At 41.9% G+C, this 24306-nt stretch overlaps 1 long non-coding RNA gene across 1 annotated transcript; it reads right to left on the bottom strand.

Annotated features, from left to right (window-relative positions):
- Positions 1-16123: 16123 nt before the first annotated feature.
- On the bottom strand, positions 16124-17540 carry LOC140587011 (uncharacterized). Its single transcript, XR_011988773.1, has 5 exons — positions 17457-17540; positions 17022-17088; positions 16652-16806; positions 16429-16539; positions 16124-16247 (listed from the first exon to the last, which is right to left on the bottom strand). It is a non-coding gene; the product is annotated as an uncharacterized lncRNA (long non-coding RNA).
- Positions 17541-24306: the final 6766 nt, after the last annotated feature.

Raw genomic sequence — 24306 nt, 5'->3', positions numbered from 1 at the left:
AAAATCAATAGACCAATAAACATCATTAGGAATTACCTCTATGCTGTACTGCATGTCTCACGTGGCTCTGAATGTGTGTTGTAAATTTGAATTGTTGGTCAGTTGCATAAGTGCAGCATGGGCATCTGAACACACCGTCTAGGCAAAACCTTGTTGCATCAGGACTGGCCTGTAAATGCGTTGGATGCTTTAAAACATAAACAATAAAACATTGTGTAAACTTACTGTTACTCTGAGGTGCACGCTCATTCTAACAACATAACATGCATGCAGAAGTAATGCAGCTTGTAAGGTTATCAGGCTGTGATATCGATAAAATATCTTATAGAGCATTCATATCATCAGCATTAACTTGAGTATCCTGAGCATCATAATATAGCCTAAACATCTGCATAATTAACAATCATAATATACTATTTTTACATAAATACCATTGAGGTTGTTGGTGTAATTTAATAATATATCGGTCACATACTCCATAACTCTTAATAAAACAATTCGGTCATCATAATCAGAAAAACTCAAAAGCACCTGTCGTAGTCTGTTTTCTACATATGCATTTGTGATAAATATTTTGCAATATTGTCATATAATTTTTAGGACATAAGGCCCAGACCTGCGGTCCCTGAAACAAAAGAGAAACAACCTAGCAGCAAAACGTACCGTCTGCGTTTTCTAGTGTTACGCCCTAAAACAAAACATATATACATGATTTATTTATTCAAATTTCATTTTAGTCTATTCAATGTGTTACCCTTCTCATGTTCTGAATCTAAGGGCATTTCAAGTCCGGAAATTTTAACTAGAGACACAATATTTAAGTAGAGGCATACCCAATTTCATTTTAGTCTATTCAATGTGTTACCCTTCTCATGTTCTGAATCTAAGGGCATTTCAAGTCCGGAAATTTTAACTAGAGACACAATATTTAAGTAGAGGCATACCCAAGCGAAACAAGAGAAAGTGTGAAACAAGCACAACTACTTTAGCCCAAGTTTTTAAAAATGAGAAAAAGCCGTAATCAGTTTAACAGTTTTATTTCAATGTCAAAGAGAAAAAAAAACACTTCACCAAAGGCGAAGATCCATCCATAGCGGCTCTGGGTCCCGTCAGCGTAGCACAAAGCTAGCGTGATCTAGGCTGCCATTATCCAAGGAGCAGGGCCAGGCGCGTGCCACCCGTTTGAACAATGCGGGCGAAATAACTGCCTTATGGGATGCGAAGCTTGCGCATGCGCAGTGACGCAGACGCGCCTTTCAAAATGGCGGCGGCAGCAACACACGCGAAAGATCGATCTCCTGTATTTTCTTAGTTTTATTCTAAACAAGATGCCCCGATTTCATTTAAATACATTTAATAGCTGTAGGAACTAGTGAGCGGTATTTAGCAACATGCTATGTTAGAATAATGCCATCAAACGTGTCTGTTAAGCATATCACAGCGGACATACACGGAGGAAACATGGGGTAGAATCAAACAGGCCACAGGCTTTGAGATAGGCTGGCTCCCCAAGCTATTGCCCCCATTTAGCCCGAATGTCATAGACCTCTCCCCCCCCCCACATCCTGACAAAGATGTATTTAGTTGTATTTTGTTATCAGGGTGATCGTCCGTTCGCAGGCCACTTTGGCCATGTGGTGTAGTCATAAACCGTCGCGGATGTTTACCCGAAACCGGGGCATCAAACAAAGAATAAGGATTCCTTAGACAACCCATTTCAAAATATGGCAGCAACAAACGGAGTGCCCAGTTATTTCAAATAAACCATGACCTTTTTTTTAAAGTATTGAAGCACTTTTCTACCAATGTGAATAATAAACATTTTAGACAAAAAAAATCAACGAATAACGCTGGTAATTCGTTGTCAAAATGAGCGTACGGCATTAGCCCAGAAGAGGGGTGGCAATTTGCATATGTGAAAGCCTATGTGAATGAGACACAGGTCCAAAACTTTTAACTAGAGACACAATATTTAAGTAGAGGCATACCCAAGCGAAACAAGAGAAAGTGTGAAACAAGCACAACTACTTTAGCCCAAGTTTTTAAAAATGAGAAAAAGCCGTAATCAGTTTAACAGTTTTATTTCAATGTCAAAGAGAAAAAAAAACACTTCACCAAAGGCGAAGATCCATCCATAGCGGCTCTGGGTCCCGTCAGCGTAGCACAAAGCTAGCGTGATCTAGGCTGCCATTATCCAAGGAGCAGGGCCAGGCGCGTGCCACCCGTTTGAACAATGCGGGCGAAATAACTGCCTTATGGGATGCGAAGCTTGCGCATGCGCAGTGACGCAGACGCGCCTTTCAAAATGGCGGCGGCAGCAACACACGCGAAAGATCGATCTCCTGTATTTTCTTAGTTTTATTCTAAACAAGATGCCCCGATTTCATTTAAATACATTTAATAGCTGTAGGAACTAGTGAGCGGTATTTAGCAACATGCTATGTTAGAATAATGCCATCAAACGTGTCTGTTAAGCATATCACAGCGGACATACACGGAGGAAACATGGGGTAGAATCAAACAGGCCACAGGCTTTGAGATAGGCTGGCTCCCCAAGCTATTGCCCCCATTTAGCCCGAATGTCATAGACCTCTCCCCCCCCCCCACATCCTGACAAAGATGTATTTAGTTGTATTTTGTTATCAGGGTGATCGTCCGTTCGCAGGCCACTTTGGCCATGTGGTGTAGTCATAAACCGTCGCGGATGTTTACCCGAAACCGGGGCATCAAACAAAGAATAAGGATTCCTTAGACAACCCATTTCAAAATATGGCAGCAACAAACGGAGTGCCCAGTTATTTCAAATAAACCATGACCTTTTTTTTAAAGTATTGAAGCACTTTTCTACCAATGTGAATAATAAACATTTTAGACAAAAAAAATCAACGAATAACGCTGGTAATTCGTTGTCAAAATGAGCGTACGGCATTAGCCCAGAAGAGGGGTGGCAATTTGCATATGTGAAAGCCTATGTGAATGAGACACAGGTCCAAAACTTTTAACTAGAGACACAATATTTAAGTAGAGGCATACCCAAGCGAAACAAGAGAAAGTGTGAAACAAGCACAACTACTTTAGCCCAAGTTTTTAAAAATGAGAAAAAGCCGTAATCAGTTTAACAGTTTTATTTCAATGTCAAAGAGAAAAAAAAACACTTCACCAAAGGCGAAGATCCATCCATAGCGGCTCTGGGTCCCGTCAGCGTAGCACAAAGCTAGCGTGATCTAGGCTGCCATTATCCAAGGAGCAGGGCCAGGCGCGTGCCACTCGTTTGAACAATGCGGGCGAAATAACTGCCTTATGGGATGCGAAGCTTGCGCATGCGCAGTGACGCAGACGCGCCTTTCAAAATGGCGGCGGCAGCAACACACGCGAAAGATCGATCTCCTGTATTTTCTTAGTTTTATTCTAAACAAGATGCCCCGATTTCATTTAAATACATTTAATAGCTGTAGGAACTAGTGAGCGGTATTTAGCAACATGCTATGTTAGAATAATGCCATCAAACGTGTCTGTTAAGCATATCACAGCGGACATACACGGAGGAAACATGGGGTAGAATCAAACAGGCCACAGGCTTTGAGATAGGCTGGCTCCCCAAGCTATTGCCCCCATTTAGCCCGAATGTCATAGACCTCCCCCCCCCCCACATCCTGACAAAGATGTATTTAGTTGTATTTTGTTATCAGGGTGATCGTCCGTTCGCAGGCCACTTTGGCCATGTGGTGTAGTCATAAACCGTCGCGGATGTTTACCCGAAACCGGGGCATCAAACAAAGAATAAGGATTCCTTAGACAACCCATTTCAAAATATGGCAGCAACAAACGGAGTGCCCAGTTATTTCAAATAAACCATGACCTTTTTTTTAAAGTATTGAAGCACTTTTCTACCAATGTGAATAATAAACATTTTAGACAAAAAAAATCAACGAATAACGCTGGTAATTCGTTGTCAAAATGAGCGTACGGCATTAGCCCAGAAGAGGGGTGGCAATTTGCATATGTGAAAGCCTATGTGAATGAGACACAGGTCCAAAACTTTTAACTAGAGACACAATATTTAAGTAGAGGCATACCCAAGCGAAACAAGAGAAAGTGTGAAACAAGCACAACTACTTTAGCCCAAGTTTTTAAAAATGAGAAAAAGCCGTAATCAGTTTAACAGTTTTATTTCAATGTCAAAGAGAAAAAAAAACACTTCACCAAAGGCGAAGATCCATCCATAGCGGCTCTGGGTCCCGTCAGCGTAGCACAAAGCTAGCGTGATCTAGGCTGCCATTATCCAAGGAGCAGGGCCAGGCGCGTGCCACCCGTTTGAACAATGCGGGCGAAATAACTGCCTTATGGGATGCGAAGCTTGCGCATGCGCAGTGACGCAGACGCGCCTTTCAAAATGGCGGCGGCAGCAACACACGCGAAAGATCGATCTCCTGTATTTTCTTAGTTTTATTCTAAACAAGATGCCCCGATTTCATTTAAATACATTTAATAGCTGTAGGAACTAGTGAGCGGTATTTAGCAACATGCTATGTTAGAATAATGCCATCAAACGTGTCTGTTAAGCATATCACAGCGGACATACACGGAGGAAACATGGGGTAGAATCAAACAGGCCACAGGCTTTGAGATAGGCTGGCTCCCCAAGCTATTGCCCCCATTTAGCCCGAATGTCATAGACCTCTCCCCCCCCCCACATCCTGACAAAGATGTATTTAGTTGTATTTTGTTATCAGGGTGATCGTCCGTTCGCAGGCCACTTTGGCCATGTGGTGTAGTCATAAACCGTCGCGGATGTTTACCCGAAACCGGGGCATCAAACAAAGAATAAGGATTCCTTAGACAACCCATTTCAAAATATGGCAGCAACAAACGGAGTGCCCAGTTATTTCAAATAAACCATGACCTTTTTTTTAAAGTATTGAAGCACTTTTCTATCAATGTGAATAATAAACATTTTAGACAAAAAAAATCAACGAATAACGCTGGTAATTCGTTGTCAAAATGAGCGTACGGCATTAGCCCAGAAGAGGGGTGGCAATTTGCATATGTGAAAGCCTATGTGAATGAGACACAGGTCCAAAACTTTTAACTAGAGACACAATATTTAAGTAGAGGCATACCCAAGCGAAACAAGAGAAAGTGTGAAACAAGCACAACTACTTTAGCCCAAGTTTTTAAAAATGAGAAAAAGCCGTAATCAGTTTAACAGTTTTATTTCAATGTCAAAGAGAAAAAAAAACACTTCACCAAAGGCGAAGATCCATCCATAGCGGCTCTGGGTCCCGTCAGTGTAGCACAAAGCTAGCGTGATCTAGGCTGCCATTATCCAAGGAGCAGGGCCAGGCACGTGCCACCCGTTTGAACAATGCGGGCGAAATAACTGCCTTATGGGATGCGAAGCTTGCGCATGCGCAGTGACGCAGACGCGCCTTTCAAAATGGCGGCGGCAGCAACACACGCGAAAGATCGATCTCCTGTATTTTCTTAGTTTTATTCTAAACAAGATGCCCCGATTTCATTTAAATACATTTAATAGCTGTAGGAACTAGTGAGCGGTATTTAGCAACATGCTATGTTAGAATAATGCCATCAAACGTGTCTGTTAAGCATATCACAGCGGACATACACGGAGGAAACATGGGGTAGAATCAAACAGGCCACAGGCTTTGAGATAGGCTGGCTCCCCAAGCTATTGCCCCCATTTAGCCCGAATGTCATAGACCTCTCCCCCCCCCCCACATCCTGACAAAGATGTATTTAGTTGTATTTTGTTATCAGGGTGATCGTCCGTTCGCAGGCCACTTTGGCCATGTGGTGTAGTCATAAACCGTCGCGGATGTTTACCCGAAACCGGGGCATCAAACAAAGAATAAGGATTCCTTAGACAACCCATTTCAAAATATGGCAGCAACAAACGGAGTGCCCAGTTATTTCAAATAAACCATGACCTTTTTTTTAAAGTATTGAAGCACTTTTCTACCAATGTGAATAATAAACATTTTAGACAAAAAAAATCAACGAATAACGCTGGTAATTCGTTGTCAAAATGAGCGTACGGCATTAGCCCAGAAGAGGGGTGGCAATTTGCATATGTGAAAGCCTATGTGAATGAGACACAGGTCCAAAACTTTTAACTAGAGACACAATATTTAAGTAGAGGCATACCCAAGCGAAACAAGAGAAAGTGTGAAACAAGCACAACTACTTTAGCCCAAGTTTTTAAAAATGAGAAAAAGCCGTAATCAGTTTAACAGTTTTATTTCAATGTCAAAGAGAAAAAAAAACACTTCACCAAAGGCGAAGATCCATCCATAGCGGCTCTGGGTCCCGTCAGCGTAGCACAAAGCTAGCGTGATCTAGGCTGCCATTATCCAAGGAGCAGGGCCAGGCGCGTGCCACCCGTTTGAACAATGCGGGCGAAATAACTGCCTTATGGGATGCGAAGCTTGCGCATGCGCAGTGACGCAGACGCGCCTTTCAAAATGGCGGCGGCAGCAACACACGCGAAAGATCGATCTCCTGTATTTTCTTAGTTTTATTCTAAACAAGATGCCCCGATTTCATTTAAATAAATTTAATAGCTGTAGGAACTAGTGAGCGGTATTTAGCAACATGCTATGTTAGAATAATGCCATCAAACGTGTCTGTTAAGCATATTACAGCGGACATACACGGAGGAAACATGGGGTAGAATCAAACAGGCCACAGGCTTTGAGATAGGCTGGCTCCCCAAGCTATTGCCCCCATTTAGCCCGAATGTCATAGACCTCTCCCCCCCCCCACATCCTGACAAAGATGTATTTAGTTGTATTTTGTTATCAGGGTGATCGTCCGTTCGCAGGCCATTTTGGCCATGTGGTGTAGTCATAAACCGTCGCGGATGTTTACCCGAAACCGGGGCATCAAACAAAGAATAAGGATTCCTTAGACAACCCATTTCAAAATATGGCAGCAACAAACGGAGTGCCCAGTTATTTCAAATAAACCATGACCTTTTTTTTAAAGTATTGAAGCACTTTTCTACCAATGTGAATAATAAACATTTTAGACAAAAAAAAATCAACGAATAACGCTGGTAATTCGTTGTCAAAATGAGCGTACGGCATTAGCCCAGAAGAGGGGTGGCAATTTGCATATGTGAAAGCCTATGTGAATGAGACACAGGTCCAAAACTTTTAACTAGAGACACAATATTTAAGTAGAGGCATACCCAAGCGAAACAAGAGAAAGTGTGAAACAAGCACAACTACTTTAGCCCAAGTTTTTAAAAATGAGAAAAAGCCGTAATCAGTTTAACAGTTTTATTTCAATGTCAAAGAGAAAAAAAAACACTTCACCAAAGGCGAAGATCCATCCATAGCGGCTCTGGGTCCCGTCAGCGTAGCACAAAGCTAGCGTGATCTAGGCTGCCATTATCCAAGGAGCAGGGCCAGGCGCGTGCCACCCGTTTGAACAATGCGGGCGAAATAACTGCCTTATGGGATGCGAAGCTTGCGCATGCGCAGTGACGCAGACGCGCCTTTCAAAATGGCGGCGGCAGCAACACACGCGAAAGATCGATCTCCTGTATTTTCTTAGTTTTATTCTAAACAAGATGCCCCGATTTCATTTAAATACATTTAATAGCTGTAGGAACTAGTGAGCGGTATTTAGCAACATGCTATGTTAGAATAATGCCATCAAACGTGTCTGTTAAGCATATCACAGCGGACATACACGGAGGAAACATGGGGTAGAATCAAACAGGCCACAGGCTTTGAGATAGGCTGGCTCCCCAAGCTATTGCCCCCATTTAGCCCGAATGTCATAGACCTCCCCCCCCCCCACATCCTGACAAAGATGTATTTAGTTGTATTTTGTTATCAGGGTGATCGTCCGTTCGCAGGCCACTTTGGCCATGTGGTGTAGTCATAAACCGTCGCGGATGTTTACCCGAAACCGGGGCATCAAACAAAGAATAAGGATTCCTTAGACAACCCATTTCAAAATATGGCAGCAACAAACGGAGTGCCCAGTTATTTCAAATAAACCATGACCTTTTTTTTAAAGTATTGAAGCACTTTTCTACCAATGTGAATAATAAACATTTTAGACAAAAAAAAATCAACGAATAACGCTGGTAATTCGTTGTCAAAATGAGCGTACGGCATTAGCCCAGAAGAGGGGTGGCAATTTGCATATGTGAAAGCCTATGTGAATGAGACACAGGTCCAAAACTTTTAACTAGAGACACAATATTTAAGTAGAGGCATACCCAAGCGAAACAAGAGAAAGTGTGAAACAAGCACAACTACTTTAGCCCAAGTTTTTAAAAATGAGAAAAAGCCGTAATCAGTTTAACAGTTTTATTTCAATGTCAAAGAGAAAAAAAAACACTTCACCAAAGGCGAAGATCCATCCATAGCGGCTCTGGGTCCCGTCAGCGTAGCACAAAGCTAGCGTGATCTAGGCTGCCATTATCCAAGGAGCAGGGCCAGGCGCGTGCCACCCGTTTGAACAATGCGGGCGAAATAACTGCCTTATGGGATGCGAAGCTTGCGCATGCGCAGTGACGCAGACGCGCCTTTCAAAATGGCGGCGGCAGCAACACACGCGAAAGATCGATCTCCTGTATTTTCTTAGTTTTATTCTAAACAAGATGCCCCGATTTCATTTAAATACATTTAATAGCTGTAGGAACTAGTGAGCGGTATTTAGCAACATGCTATGTTAGAATAATGCCATCAAACGTGTCTGTTAAGCATATCACAGCGGACATACACGGAGGAAACATGGGGTAGAATCAAACAGGCCACAGGCTTTGAGATAGGCTGGCTCCCCAAGCTATTGCCCCCATTTAGCCCGAATGTCATAGACCTCCCCCCCCCCCACATCCTGACAAAGATGTATTTAGTTGTATTTTGTTATCAGGGTGATCGTCCGTTCGCAGGCCACTTTGGCCATGTGGTGTAGTCATAAACCGTCGCGGATGTTTACCCGAAACCGGGGCATCAAACAAAGAATAAGGATTCCTTAGACAACCCATTTCAAAATATGGCAGCAACAAACGGAGTGCCCAGTTATTTCAAATAAACCATGACCTTTTTTTTAAAGTATTGAAGCACTTTTCTACCAATGTGAATAATAAACATTTTAGACAAAAAAAATCAACGAATAACGCTGGTAATTCGTTGTCAAAATGAGCGTACGGCATTAGCCCAGAAGAGGGGTGGCAATTTGCATATGTGAAAGCCCTATGTGAATGAGACACAGGTCCAAAACTTTTAACTAGAGACACAATATTTAAGTAGAGGCATACCCAAGCGAAACAAGAGAAAGTGTGAAACAAGCACAACTACTTTAGCCCAAGTTTTTAAAAATGAGAAAAAGCCGTAATCAGTTTAACAGTTTTATTTCAATGTCAAAGAGAAAAAAAAACACTTCACCAAAGGCGAAGATCCATCCATAGCGGCTCTGGGTCCCGTCAGCGTAGCACAAAGCTAGCGTGATCTAGGCTGCCATTATCCAAGGAGCAGGGCCAGGCGCGTGCCACCCGTTTGAACAATGCGGGCGAAATAACTGCCTTATGGGATGCGAAGCTTGCGCATGCGCAGTGACGCAGACGCGCCTTTCAAAATGGCGGCGGCAGCAACACACGCGAAAGATCGATCTCCTGTATTTTCTTAGTTTTATTCTAAACAAGATGCCCCGATTTCATTTAAATACATTTAATAGCTGTAGGAACTAGTGAGCGGTATTTAGCAACATGCTATGTTAGAATAATGCCATCAAACGTGTCTGTTAAGCATATCACAGCGGACATACACGGAGGAAACATGGGGTAGAATCAAACAGGCCACAGGCTTTGAGATAGGCTGGCTCCCCAAGCTATTGCCCCCATTTAGCCCGAATGTCATAGACCTCCCCCCCCCCCCCACATCCTGACAAAGATGTATTTAGTTGTATTTTGTTATCAGGGTGATCGTCCGTTCGCAGGCCACTTTGGCCATGTGGTGTAGTCATAAACCGTCGCGGATGTTTACCCGAAACCGGGGCATCAAACAAAGAATAAGGATTCCTTAGACAACCCATTTCAAAATATGGCAGCAACAAACGGAGTGCCCAGTTATTTCAAATAAACCATGACCTTTTTTTTAAAGTATTGAAGCACTTTTCTACCAATGTGAATAATAAACATTTTAGACAAAAAAAATCAACGAATAACGCTGGTAATTCGTTGTCAAAATGAGCGTACGGCATTAGCCCAGAAGAGGGGTGGCAATTTGCATATGTGAAAGCCTATGTGAATGAGACACAGGTCCAAAACTTTTAACTAGAGACACAATATTTAAGTAGAGGCATACCCAAGCGAAACAAGAGAAAGTGTGAAACAAGCACAACTACTTTAGCCCAAGTTTTTAAAAATGAGAAAAAGCCGTAATCAGTTTAACAGTTTTATTTCAATGTCAAAGAGAAAAAAAAACACTTCACCAAAGGCGAAGATCCATCCATAGCGACTCTGGGTCCCGTCAGCGTAGCACAAAGCTAGCGTGATCTAGGCTGCCATTATCCAAGGAGCAGGGCCAGGCGCGTGCCACCCGTTTGAACAATGCGGGCGAAATAACTGCCTTATGGGATGCGAAGCTTGCGCATGCGCAGTGACGCAGACGCGCCTTTCAAAATGGCGGCGGCAGCAACACCCGCGAAAGATCGATCTCCTGTATTTTCTTAGTTTTATTCTAAACAAGATGCCCCGATTTCATTTAAATACATTTAATAGCTGTAGGAACTAGTGAGCGGTATTTAGCAACATGCTATGTTAGAATAATGCCATCAAACGTGTCTGTTAAGCATATCACAGCGGACATACACGGAGGAAACATGGGGTAGAATCAAACAGGCCACAGGCTTTGAGATAGGCTGGCTCCCCAAGCTATTGCCCCCATTTAGCCCGAATGTCATAGACCTCTCCCCCCCCCCCACATCCTGACAAAGATGTATTTAGTTGTATTTTGTTATCAGGGTGATCGTCCGTTCGCAGGCCACTTTGGCCATGTGGTGTAGTCATAAACCGTCGCGGATGTTTACCCGAAACCGGGGCATCAAACAAAGAATAAGGATTCCTTAGACAACCCATTTCAAAATATGGCAGCAACAAACGGAGTGCCCAGTTATTTCAAATAAACCATGACCTTTTTTTTAAAGTATTGAAGCACTTTTCTACCAATGTGAATAATAAACATTTTAGACAAAAAAAATCAACGAATAACGCTGGTAATTCGTTGTCAAAATGAGCGTACGGCATTAGCCCAGAAGAGGGGTGGCAATTTGCATATGTGAAAGCCCTATGTGAATGAGACACAGGTCCAAAACTTTTAACTAGAGACACAATATTTAAGTAGAGGCATACCCAAGCGAAACAAGAGAAAGTGTGAAACAAGCACAACTACTTTAGCCCAAGTTTTTAAAAATGAGAAAAAGCCGTAATCAGTTTAACAGTTTTATTTCAATGTCAAAGAGAAAAAAAAACACTTCACCAAAGGCGAAGATCCATCCATAGCGGCTCTGGGTCCCGTCAGCGTAGCACAAAGCTAGCGTGATCTAGGCTGCCATTATCCAAGGAGCAGGGCCAGGCGCGTGCCACCCGTTTGAACAATGCGGGCGAAATAACTGCCTTATGGGATGCGAAGCTTGCGCATGCGCAGTGACGCAGACGCGCCTTTCAAAATGGCGGCGGCAGCAACACCCGCGAAAGATCGATCTCCTGTATTTTCTTAGTTTTATTCTAAACAAGATGCCCCGATTTCATTTAAATACATTTAATAGCTGTAGGAACTAGTGAGCGGTATTTAGCAACATGCTATGTTAGAATAATGCCATCAAACGTGTCTGTTAAGCATATCACAGCGGACATACACGGAGGAAACATGGGGTAGAATCAAACAGGCCACAGGCTTTGAGATAGGCTGGCTCCCCAAGCTATTGCCCCCATTTAGCCCGAATGTCATAGACCTCTCCCCCCCCCCCACATCCTGACAAAGATGTATTTAGTTGTATTTTGTTATCAGGGTGATCGTCCGTTCGCAGGCCACTTTGGCCATGTGGTGTAGTCATAAACCGTCGCGGATGTTTACCCGAAACCGGGGCATCAAACAAAGAATAAGGATTCCTTAGACAACCCATTTCAAAATATGGCAGCAACAAACGGAGTGCCCAGTTATTTCAAATAAACCATGACCTTTTTTTTAAAGTATTGAAGCACTTTTCTACCAATGTGAATAATAAACATTTTAGACAAAAAAAATCAACGAATAACGCTGGTAATTCGTTGTCAAAATGAGCGTACGGCATTAGCCCAGAAGAGGGGTGGCAATTTGCATATGTGAAAGCCTATGTGAATGAGACACAGGTCCAAAACTTTTAACTAGAGACACAATATTTAAGTAGAGGCATACCCAAGCGAAACAAGAGAAAGTGTGAAACAAGCACAACTACTTTAGCCCAAGTTTTTAAAAATGAGAAAAAGCCGTAATCAGTTTAACAGTTTTATTTCAATGTCAAAGAGAAAAAAAAACACTTCACCAAAGGCGAAGATCCATCCATAGCGGCTCTGGGTCCCGTCAGCGTAGCACAAAGCTAGCGTGATCTAGGCTGCCATTATCCAAGGAGCAGGGCCAGGCGCGTGCCACTCGTTTGAACAATGCGGGCGAAATAACTGCCTTATGGGATGCGAAGCTTGCGCATGCGCAGTGACGCAGACGCGCCTTTCAAAATGGCGGCGGCAGCAACACACGCGAAAGATCGATCTCCTGTATTTTCTTAGTTTTATTCTAAACAAGATGCCCCGATTTCATTTAAATACATTTAATAGCTGTAGGAACTAGTGAGCGGTATTTAGCAACATGCTATGTTAGAATAATGCCATCAAACGTGTCTGTTAAGCATATCACAGCGGACATACACGGAGGAAACATGGGGTAGAATCAAACAGGCCACAGGCTTTGAGATAGGCTGGCTCCCCAAGCTATTGCCCCCATTTAGCCCGAATGTCATAGACCTGCCCCGCCCCACATCCTGACAAAGATGTATTTAGTTGTATTTTGTTATCAGGGTGATCGTCCGTTCGCAGGCCACTTTGGCCATGTGGTGTAGTCATAAACCGTCGCGGATGTTTACCCGAAACCGGGGCATCAAACAAAGAATAAGGATTCCTTAGACAACCCATTTCAAAATATGGCAGCAACAAACGGAGTGCCCAGTTATTTCAAATAAACCATGACCTTTTTTTAAAGTATTGAAGCACTTTTCTACCAATGTGAATAATAAACATTTTAGACAAAAAAAATAAACGAATAACGCTGGCAATTCGTTGTCAAAATGAGCGTACGGCATTAGCCCAGAAGAGGGGTGGCAATTTGCATATGTGAAAGCCTATGTGAATGAGACACAGGTCCCAAACTTTTAACTAGAGACACAATATTTAAGTAGAGGCATACCCAAGCGAAACAAGAGAAAGTGTGAAACAAGCACAACTATTTTAGCGGTGAGGGTAAAATGCGGACCGTTTACAAACAGCGGATTCCGTGTTTAATAGTGTTGAGGCAATGTTTTCTAGCCATTTAAGAAAGGCAGCAAAGGTTTTTTTTTTATACCTTTAAACATTAACAAAAACCGCTAATGTCTTTTCTTTAAAATTTTCAAGTCTATTTCTGTCTGGTTTTTCGCGATAAGTTGCGTGAACGCCTGAGTTAGTGTGTTTTTGGGGCTTGGATACACATCGAGGTCCTGACAGAAATAATTATGTCTGCTTTCACAAACCTAAAGTTAAACTTTAAAGCCCATCGGCGTGTGTGTGTGTGTGTGTGTGTGTGCTTGTGCACATGAGCACAAGCACATGGTTCAATGTAACTGTAGCAGCTTATTCCATTCATTCATTGTGCACATACACACATACACTCACCTAAAGGATTATTAGGAACACCATACTAATATGGTGTTTGACCCCCTTTCGCCTTCAGAACTGCCTTAATTCTACGTGGCATTGATTCAACAAGGTGCTGAAAGCATTCTTTAGAAATGTTGGCCCATATTGATAGGATAGCATCTTGCAGTTGATGGAGATTTGTGGGATGCACATCCAGGGCACGAAGCTCCCGTTCCAACACATCCCGAAGATGCTCTATTGGGTTGAGATCTGGTGACTGTTGGGGCCATTGTAGTACAGTGAACTCACTGTCATGTTCAAGAAATCAATTTGAAATGATTCGAGCTTTGTGACATGGTGCATTATCCTGCTGGAAGTAGCCATCAGAGGATGGGTACATGGTGGTCATAAAGGGATGGACATGGTCAGAAACAATGCTCAGGTAGGCCGTGGCATTTAAACGATGCCCAATTGGCACTAAGGGGCCTAAAGTGTGCCAAGAAAACATCCCCCACACCATTACACCACCACCAGCAGCCTGCACAGTGGTAACAAGGCATGATGGATCCATGTTCTCATTCTGTTTACGCCAAATTCTGACTCTACCATTTGAATGTCTCAACAGAAATCGAGACTCATCAGACCAGGCAACATTTTTCCAGTCTTCAACTGTCCAATTTTGGTGAGCTCGTGCAAATTGTAGCCTCTTTTTCCTATTTGTAGTGGAGATGAGTGGTACCCGGTGGGGTCTTCTGCTGTTGTAGCCCATCCGCCTCAAGGTTGTGCGTGTTGTGGCTTCACAAATGCTTTGCTGCATACCTCGGTTGTAACGAGTGGTTATTTCAGCCAACCACTCAGTTGGTTTTTGGACTTTCAGTTGCTCTTCTATCAGCTTGAATCAGTCGGACCATTCTCCTCTGACCTCTAGCATCAACAAGGCATTTTCGCCCAACGGGACTGCCGCATACTGGATGTTTTTCCCTTTGCACACCATTCTTTGTAAACCCTAGAAATGGTTGTGCGTGAAAATCCCAGTAACTGAGCAGATTGTGAAATACTCAGACCGGCCCGTCTGGCACCAACAACTATGCCACGCTCAAAATTGCTTAAATCACCTTTCTTTCCCATTCTGACATTCAGTTTGGAGTTCAGGAGATTGTCTTGACCAGGACCACACCCCTAAATGCATTGAAGCAACTGCCATGTGATTGGTTGATTAGATAATTGCATTAATGAGAAATTGAACAGGTGTTCCTAATAATCCTTTAGGTGAGCATATATGCTATGTCTAGATCTCCTGGGGAAATCAAGAGTGTTGCCCACAAACATTGTTCAGCTTTTGGCCTAACATGGTCCTTGCGTGTTTTAAAGTTGCGTGAAGTGGAGTGAGGAGCATTCTGAACATCAAACTATTTTAAGATAAATTGTCTGTAACAGGAAATTTAGTTTCTCAATTTATTTCTTATATATTATTTTGTTAATTATTGAGTTCAAAGTTTTGTAGTAAATGGTGATATTGTCATCAATTTGGTGATAATGCGAGCCAAACATTTCTCGAAAATGACATTTGCATACAGTAAGTAAAACATTCTGAAATCATATTTCTATTTTATTCTGCTGCTGCTTACATGTTTACATCTCTGTCTCTCTCGCTCTCTCTCTCCAGGACAGTGAAAGTAGGACTATTTACCCTTGTTTATGTAGCTGTAGGATGGCCATAATATAGTTTCAATCCGATATCGATGTAATGCTTGTCTGTGATGATTGGTTAACATATTGATTGGTGTATTAATATAGCCGGAAAGTAATAAAACCCATTGCAATCAAGTATACAGTGCCTTATAAAAGTATTCGGTTATCATAATTTTACTCAATTACAAAGGATAGTTAAACGTTTTCCAAATGAGCATTTTATTGCATTTCCAAAGGCACTGTAACTTATTTCTGTGCCAACATTAAAATTAAATAAACTTATGATTTAATGTCGATATGAGATGACAAATTATTCACAAATGATACAGAGGTGCCACTCATTTCCACATACAGTAACTCATCACAATTGGGTGCCACTGTGCTTTTTAATGAAAAGCTGATAAAACTTAAAATGTGGTTCGGTCATGTGTGTAGTCTGTGTGTAGACAAGGAAACAGAGGCATAGTAGCTGTTATTTTTTTATTCCAAAGTCATCCAATTTGCTATTTTCCTTACATACCCACCCATTCACTCACTCACTCACTGACCCACCCACCCATTCACACACCCAAGTCTTCCGTAAGGTGTTTGCAGAACTCGCTGCAGAACCCAGGCTGTGTGAAGTTCCCTCGTCTTCCACGCCCAATGTAGCCTATGGGACAATAAATAATAAGCAAGCATACTTAGTATCAAAACAGAGCAACAATGTTTTTCATTGCATACTTTCAAGAAAATATTCAGGACCTGACACACAATAAATTGTTCTGGTGACTTTCTTTTTGCAACCACTGACTTCAGCAACAATTGTCAACATTCTTACACAGTATGCATACCTGGTAAGCTGTTCTTATAAGTCTCTAGACAGTGCTGGCAGCATTCCAGGCGATACAATCGTCGGAATTGTGCTTGATAGGCCGCACTGTACAGTTTCCATGGGACTACACCTGTAGGTTTCAAATTTAAGAATGATTCATTAGAGTAAAATCCCTTGTTAATGGGAATACAAACATCCTAACTCAAAGGGTATTCAAATATCATAATATGTTTTATACCTACTGTCAAGCCACTGAAAATGCGCTCGGGCACGGAATGTTTCCCTTCCGACTAAGTCCCAAAAAAAGGTGACAAACAAGTGACAGCTTTAAAAAAGCTTTGTCACCCTCGAACAGGACTACTTCTAAAAGGATATCCTCCAGGACGTCGAGGGGGATCTGTGAAAGAAATCATACAAGCATGCAAATATTATTTTACAATAGTTCTGTAATATAACAAAAACAGACAAAAATAGCATGACTTCTACATTCCAACTCCAACTGCTTAAAATGAAGCTCATTGTTTTCACATTTTTGTAGGGTACAGCACAGTAAGCACAGAGAAAAAAAGAGAAAAACAGCAGGTTCAGCTGTAAGATCAGCTACATAAATACCTGTTCAATGGAGATGGAACCCATTCCTCCTCCTCTACCATCTGTGCTTTCAACACATTGAATTTTCCTAAAAGAAATTATATTGTCACAACTATTGTAAAACTATGACATATTGTAATGGTATCACATAGAGTTGACTCCACCTGAGGGCACAGGTGTAAAACAATTTGATCACGTTGGGCACCAGACCTGGAAAAAGGCAGTCATGATACTACCAGCTTGTCAGACTGAAAGGCTTATATGCATATGGGTCAGAACAATGCATCAGAGTGATAAATATTACAGCATCAACTTTGTAAGGTGTATCAATCCCCACTAGGGTTGTAACGGTATACCGGTATGGCGGTTTATTGTGATATTGACATGTACGATTATCATATCATGCACATTTGCCTATCCGCGGTTTGGAAAAAAAAAAAAGAAACCAGATCTCACCTGCGCTGCTGTGTATATGCAACTTCTTTCCGCTTTACTGCTTAGACTCCACCCATAAATGCACAGCGGCGAAAATGTCCGATAGTGGCTGCAAATTCTAATCTCTATTTCCTGCCGAAAAAAAAATTAAAATCTGCAGTATGGGAATATTTTGGGTATCCGAAAAATGATCGTGGGGTGGATATCCAGTTTGCAAGAAATGTGGACGAACAGTGGCCGCAAAAGGAGGAAATACGTCGAACATGTTCTCCCATATTCGCGAACACCATCCCTCCGTGAAGATAAAGGTAAGTTCCATTTATAACTTAAAGCCGTATTATTTCTGTGATGCAGAGGGAATCCCGGAATCCAGTCATGTAATTGGAGTCAATTACAGTATAATTCAGATGCCACGTAAAATGTCCGATTTGATAGATAGATGGATGAATAAATCAAAATATAGCTGTGCAGCAAATTAAATCGCGATGTGCGTCTGTGAATATACAGCGCAAAAAGGCTGCCGCTTGCTCATTAACCAACTACCCCCCCCCCCCCCACACCACACACACACACACACACACACACACACACACACACACACACACAGCGGCACAGATGATTATTTTGTCCTCCAGGTTCGTGTGCCGCCCCCCATAGAATCCCTCCCGGCGCCCTCCCAACTTCATCCCTTATCGTCTCCGCTCGCCCATCCTCTAGAAAAACGCTTTATTTAGATTATTTTTGTTTTCCTCCAAGTTCGTGTGCCGCCCCCCACGTGACATGAAAAAGTGCCGCCCCGGGCGGCTGCCCCGTTCGCCCATGCCTAAAACCGCCACTGCATGATGGTCATGGTTTTTAAAGCGTCTGCTGTCTCATTCACTATGTGAAGACGTGAACACATGAACATATCCAGAGCTACTCTCAAGAGAACACTTAATGATCACTTTATAATTTTATTTAAAAGAATAATCATCAAATACACTAACTGAAAACTCATAGGTGTTTAGTACAAGTGGACACATTCTCTCACCTCAGCGGTCAAGATTGAGCCCTGAAAATCTCAACATGCTTACATTTCTTCATCATAATCTGACCTGAAAAAAAGCAAAGAAATGCATGCTGCTATGATAATCTCAGGAAAATATTAACAAACATGACCCTGCACATATTGCTCTCCCATATATGCTGTTAAAGAGGAAGGACAGTTTGATTTATTCTTGTCTAATATAAAGAGAAATAACTTATTCCTTATTTTGTTCAAATGGGAGATGCGCAGCTTTATTTTATTTATTTTTCCCCCAAAAGTTAGACTCATACTTCCATAAGTTTTTTTTATTTTCATTAAAAAAAAGTTTGTTACAATAAACCATGTTCATCCAAAAACCATATCTCTTTTTATTCATTTAAGGGTCATTGTAGCTGATGATTATACTAATAATAATGATAGTTTAATACCGTATACCACGAAACCGTGATATTTTCTGAGACGATTATCATACCGTGAAAATCTCATACCGTTACAACCCTAATCCCCACCTTCAGATCAGATCACTAAGACCAATTAATCTGACTCCATTAAATTATGCTGCTGTTTGTAATAGGGTCAGTGGTGGCCTAATGGATAGGGAAGTGCACTTGTAATCGAAAGGTGCCACTGAAGTACCCTGAGCAAGGTACCACCCCCAAGCACTGCTCTCCTCTGCAATGTCATGGTGTCATATAGGTTAAATGCAGAGTACACATTTTGTTGTTGTGCACTGTGTGCTGTGGTGTGTCAATGACAACTAATCACTTCACTTATATGCCATGCACTACGAGGCATCACAGAAAATATTTAAAAAGTATGACACAAAAGGAATTGTATTACTGATTAATGAATAGTTTGTTTCCAAGTTATAAATAATATAATAACCGATACATTAGATGTTAAAAGTTATAACACCCATAAACAATGACAACTGTATTACATGAAATGGTTGCCAATTGTTAAATGGTTTCCAAATTTGCGACTAAGAGAGCCCATGCGGCAATCAATCAAATGAGTCAATCAATATATAAACAAACAAACAAATACGGAGGAACAAAACATAAAACATGCACCTCTGAGTCTCTGATTTCCGATCGGGCACTTGTGTGCTCCAGATGTGGTAGTCCCCAGCAGTCATCACTGCACACTGGTAGATCTCCTGTCATACATATCAGACCATGCATGAAAATATTAACCAAATAAGTGTTTCACCACATTTCTGTGATACTGAGCCATCTTATGAAGCATATAACACTTTCTTAGGGTGGCTGAAGGTTGGTATACATTTAGCTGCAGATCAAGTACCCACTGCAAACATACATAAGTATACATATTCTAAAAAACATGGATGTGTTAAGGTTTTTATTAAGTTGTACAACCAGGCCCTCAAAAAATATATATTGTCTTCATACCAGGGGATGCTGCAGTTGTCATACCATGAGCTGGTGCTGCTGTTGTTGTTTGTGCTTGTTCGGCTGGTGCTTCAGCTGGTGCTGCAAAAAAGCACATTTTAAACCAAATGATTTAGAATGAGTTAAATCGGTTGTACTGCATGCATTTCTCATCAACGCTATGCTGTCTAGCATTTCTGACAGATTTGTAAGTTATAGCTTTATGATCTTTCAAATTGCAAAATAAACATGAGGAATCACCTACAATTAAAAGACAAATATAACTTCACGGCACCGGACAGCAAAATTACATAAACATGACATAAACATGACATTACCACTAATAATTTAGAATGAGGGTGGAATACATACCCAAAACTGTCTGACCATTGGAATTTAACTGTATGTCCACTCCTTTGCCCAATCTCTTCTTCATGCTTTCTATGGTTCTTGAATTTCTAGCATTGTTGTAGTGACACAAAATATTTCGCATCAAAAAGACATGCGATGAGGGAGTCATCATGTTGAGAAAATGATTGTTTTTCCTCATTCCAGCAAAGAGCTGTTCAGCACACGGGCTGTTGATCCAACCACGTAACTCTGGGACCAGTTCCACCTTTCGCAAGACATCCCTGGCATCTTTTGAGTTTGCCTCATGAAATCTATCATAAAGAGCATAATGCTCAGACGATCCAGTTATAGGGTGGCCATTTTCATCAGGAACTGGCTTCTTGGTGACTAGCCATGGCAAGCTCACTTTTATCTGTCCAGTAGTGGCACATCTGATGTTATCTTCAGTAGGCTCAAGTAACCTACCCCCATGAGGTTTGAAGGGTAATGATTCTGGATCTCTTAGGTTGGTATGTGTTGCCAACCCTCTCGCAAAATCATATAATACAATGTTTGGAAAATGTTTCATCGACAATAAAAGGTCAGCAAAGTCCCGGGGGCTCTCAGCCCTTATGTTGAACTTAACACCATACACCACAGCACAAGGACAGGTGACCACAGCCCATCCACCTGTTTAAGGAAACTGTAAATCAGAGTGCAACCATTCCAAGTAATGAAACTAAGAACTGTCTGTAAAAACGGTCTCTCAGTAATAGAACACAACTTACCAGAAGCTCCCCAGATCTGTGAAAACACCTTATCATAACTCGCTCTGTTCTTCATTTCTTGTTGAAGTCTCGTTACCAGGTCCATCCGTGAGCCTTTGGGGTCTATGCCACACTGTCGGCACAGAGCACGCACAGCTTCCATCTATAATGAACATTAGTATAGTTGGTCTGGCGTGGTTCAAAAACACACATCTTTGACAAAACTGACAAAAATTGACTTAAGTTCAGTACCTTGAGCTTAAGAAGTTCATCAGTCAGTCGGTCCTCTGTGAGGTTAAACTCAGATTCCTCCTTTGCACTACAAGCAGAATACACTTCTTTGTATTCAGTGTTGAGTACAACATCCCTATCTCTTGTGTGAGGACCAATCCACGGAGCCCAACTATGGTAACTGGGATGGACGACAAATGGGTTTGACTTGTTGCCTTTAAATGATGTTAGAAAATATTATTAACATAACAGTACATTATTCCACGATAAACAAAGTAAATGCTAGAATACTGTCATCCCACCTAGAACATTGTGCGGACTGTACTTACTTGGGACCAACCCACGGCTGATCATTTCAAGGGAAACCATCTCCCAGAAATTTTCAACACTTACCTTTCCATCAAAAGTCTGAGATGGTTCCTCAATGCTGCTCACTAAGGAAAGCAAGACTTAAGTAAGCATGTTCCAAACAGTCATAGCTGGATATGTGGTGCTTGAAACAATGTAAGACTAAGAAAATGAATAAATGTGTTCACTTACCAGGCATGCTAAAAACGCCCTTCTCATGAAGGTCCATCACAACAGATACTGGATGATAACCACACGATACACAAGCATATGTGTAACCGAGGTCTGACAGTGCTTCAAAGCTTAAATAAGCCTGCAGGACCCTTTCCCTGGATGGATAGGTTTTACCAGAGGTCTTCTCCAACACATCCATGGCACTCCCTACTGCCTGATGAGTCTGTGAAATTGATGTATGACATTTAAAGGCTTTACAATATATTATTTTGATAAAGTATTCGTAATTGTTTTAAATGATTAAAACAACAGAACATGGTTCCTACCTGAAGTGTATTGCGTAGAAAATGGCACATGTATATGGACAGAAGTGTGTGGTCATCGAAATTGTGGACACCATCAGTCCACTCCTGGTATCGATATGCCATACCACACCTGTAGCACCATTTTCTGTACACTGAAATTCCTAATGGACACAAGCACCAGTAAATGTTACACATTTATCTTTCACCATTTTACACTGTGACATGTCTCTATACTTTGCACAGTACTAAAAGCCAGTGTATGAAATTATCTCAGTAAGCATACAAGTGTGAATTGCTGGGAAGGAGGCTAAGCTGCTGATAGTGGAAGTCATGGCTACACTGACATTTACAGTACATGTAGTGAGTAATGAAATGTTAAAATATCGATAATAAATATTTAAATAAAGAGAGAACATACCTTCTATGACATCAGTGATTGTTAGGATTTTAGCCTTAGATGTAATCAGCACAGGTTCGCTTAGAGGAGTGGGCTCTAAACATTCTGAGCAAAAGGTTTCTGATGGTATGAAGTGCACAGGGAAATGAATGGTCTTGACCACGTCTGAGGGGAAAATCGCAGGCAGTTTCTTCTTATGAAAAATGTATTGAACCATCCGCGACAGATTTTTGCCTTCAGGTGAGTATGGAGCTCCTTCTTCTAGGTCAAAACTTTCCATGTCAATTGGAAAATGTTCTGTGATGTTCTCCTCCACACTTCTGGTTTTTCTGAAGAGTGCCTGGTCTGTTTCAAATAAATGCCACTTGGCAACATATTTAGGTATGCATGACTGCCTTGGGTTCGCGCAAGGACAATGCCATGAAATGATTTTAGAATTGTACCTTACCACCACTCTGCCAAGCCGGCTGTAATAGGAGATAGTTGACTCGTATACAGAAATGTGCTTTTTGTAGGGGGGTCCACACACAGTCACCAGACAGGACAACGGGACTCCTGCATCATTTGCTTCTCTCTGACGTACCAAACACCTTTCCTTTTTGTCTTCCCCAAACCACTTGTCATGTACCATCACCTGCAAAACATCCTCTGTAAGTGATGGAGTGTCCATTCTGGCTGGAGGGCAGTACACGAGGGACTGAATGTGGTGGCACTCAAATGGACGAAGGTTTGACCTCTCTGCAAACTCTGCATTAATTCTGCAGATATCCAGCTCACACATTGTTTTTTGTTCAGGACCCCATGTCCTTTTAATGACACGTACTGGTGTGCTGGGTGCTATAAAAGACTTTGCTACTGCAAACACTCCATTTGTGTAATCAACACACTGAGCACTGAGGTGGTTCTGTGCCGTAATGTCCATTTTGATGGGAGTGTGACGTCTTCGAAGATGTATCCGTAGGTTCCGTCTATTAAGGATTAGGCCACAGCTAGTACACTTCACTGTTTTCTGCTTTCTTTGGGTGAGAGGGTGGTAGTGCTGGTGCTGCTGAGGAGCCAGGATCAGAGGAACATGAAGAAAGTGAGGGGTGGAGGATGGGGACTGGGGGAGGGGGACATGCAGCTTCAGAAGCAGTAAAGGAGGGAGCAGGAGAGGCGGGAGGTGACTGATGCGCTTCCGTTGTGGTTGGCTTGGTTTCACTGATGCATTGGGATACATGATGTTTAAACTGGTCTTTGCGTATTATTGTTTGGCTGCAATAAAGACAATGAAAGTGTCCTGTGGGTCTGCAATAATTGTTGCATTTGCTGATGAAGAAACCTGCAAGACGGCAACATGAAGACCAAAGCTATCAACAGAAAAGAAAGGTATACACAGAACGGGACTGGGGGAGTGAGGTCAGGAGTAGCTGATCAGAAAGTTACAGTGTCAAACAAAACACAAACATAGGTAAATTAGCTTACCAATATTCACATGACTTCAGGGACTCCCACTAAGGAACTCCACATCATTTTGTCTATCTTGATTGTAAGAAGTGCATTCTACATTTAAGCATGTGTATGTTTTAAAACCACCAAAATCAATAGACCAATAAACATCATTAGGAATTACCTCTATGCTGTACTGCATGTCTCACGTGGCTCTGAATGTGTGTTGTAAATTTGAATTGTTGGTCAGTTGCATAAGTGCAGCATGGGCATCTGAACACACCGTCTAGGCAAAACCTTGTTGCATCAGGACTGGCCTGTAAATGCGTTGGATGCTTTAAAACATAAACAATAAAACATTGTGTAAACTTACTGTTACTCTGAGGTGCACGCTCATTCTAACAACATAACATGCATGCAGAAGTAATGCAGCTTGTAAGGTTATCAGGCTGTGATATCGATAAAATATCTTA

Source organism: Paramormyrops kingsleyae, unplaced genomic scaffold (assembly GCF_048594095.1).
Source record: "Paramormyrops kingsleyae isolate MSU_618 unplaced genomic scaffold, PKINGS_0.4 ups123, whole genome shotgun sequence".
In the NCBI taxonomy this organism is placed as follows: domain Eukaryota; kingdom Metazoa; phylum Chordata; class Actinopteri; order Osteoglossiformes; family Mormyridae; genus Paramormyrops; species Paramormyrops kingsleyae.
Note: the sequence above shows the minus strand (reverse complement) of the source record. Positions and strands in the feature narration are given on the sequence as shown.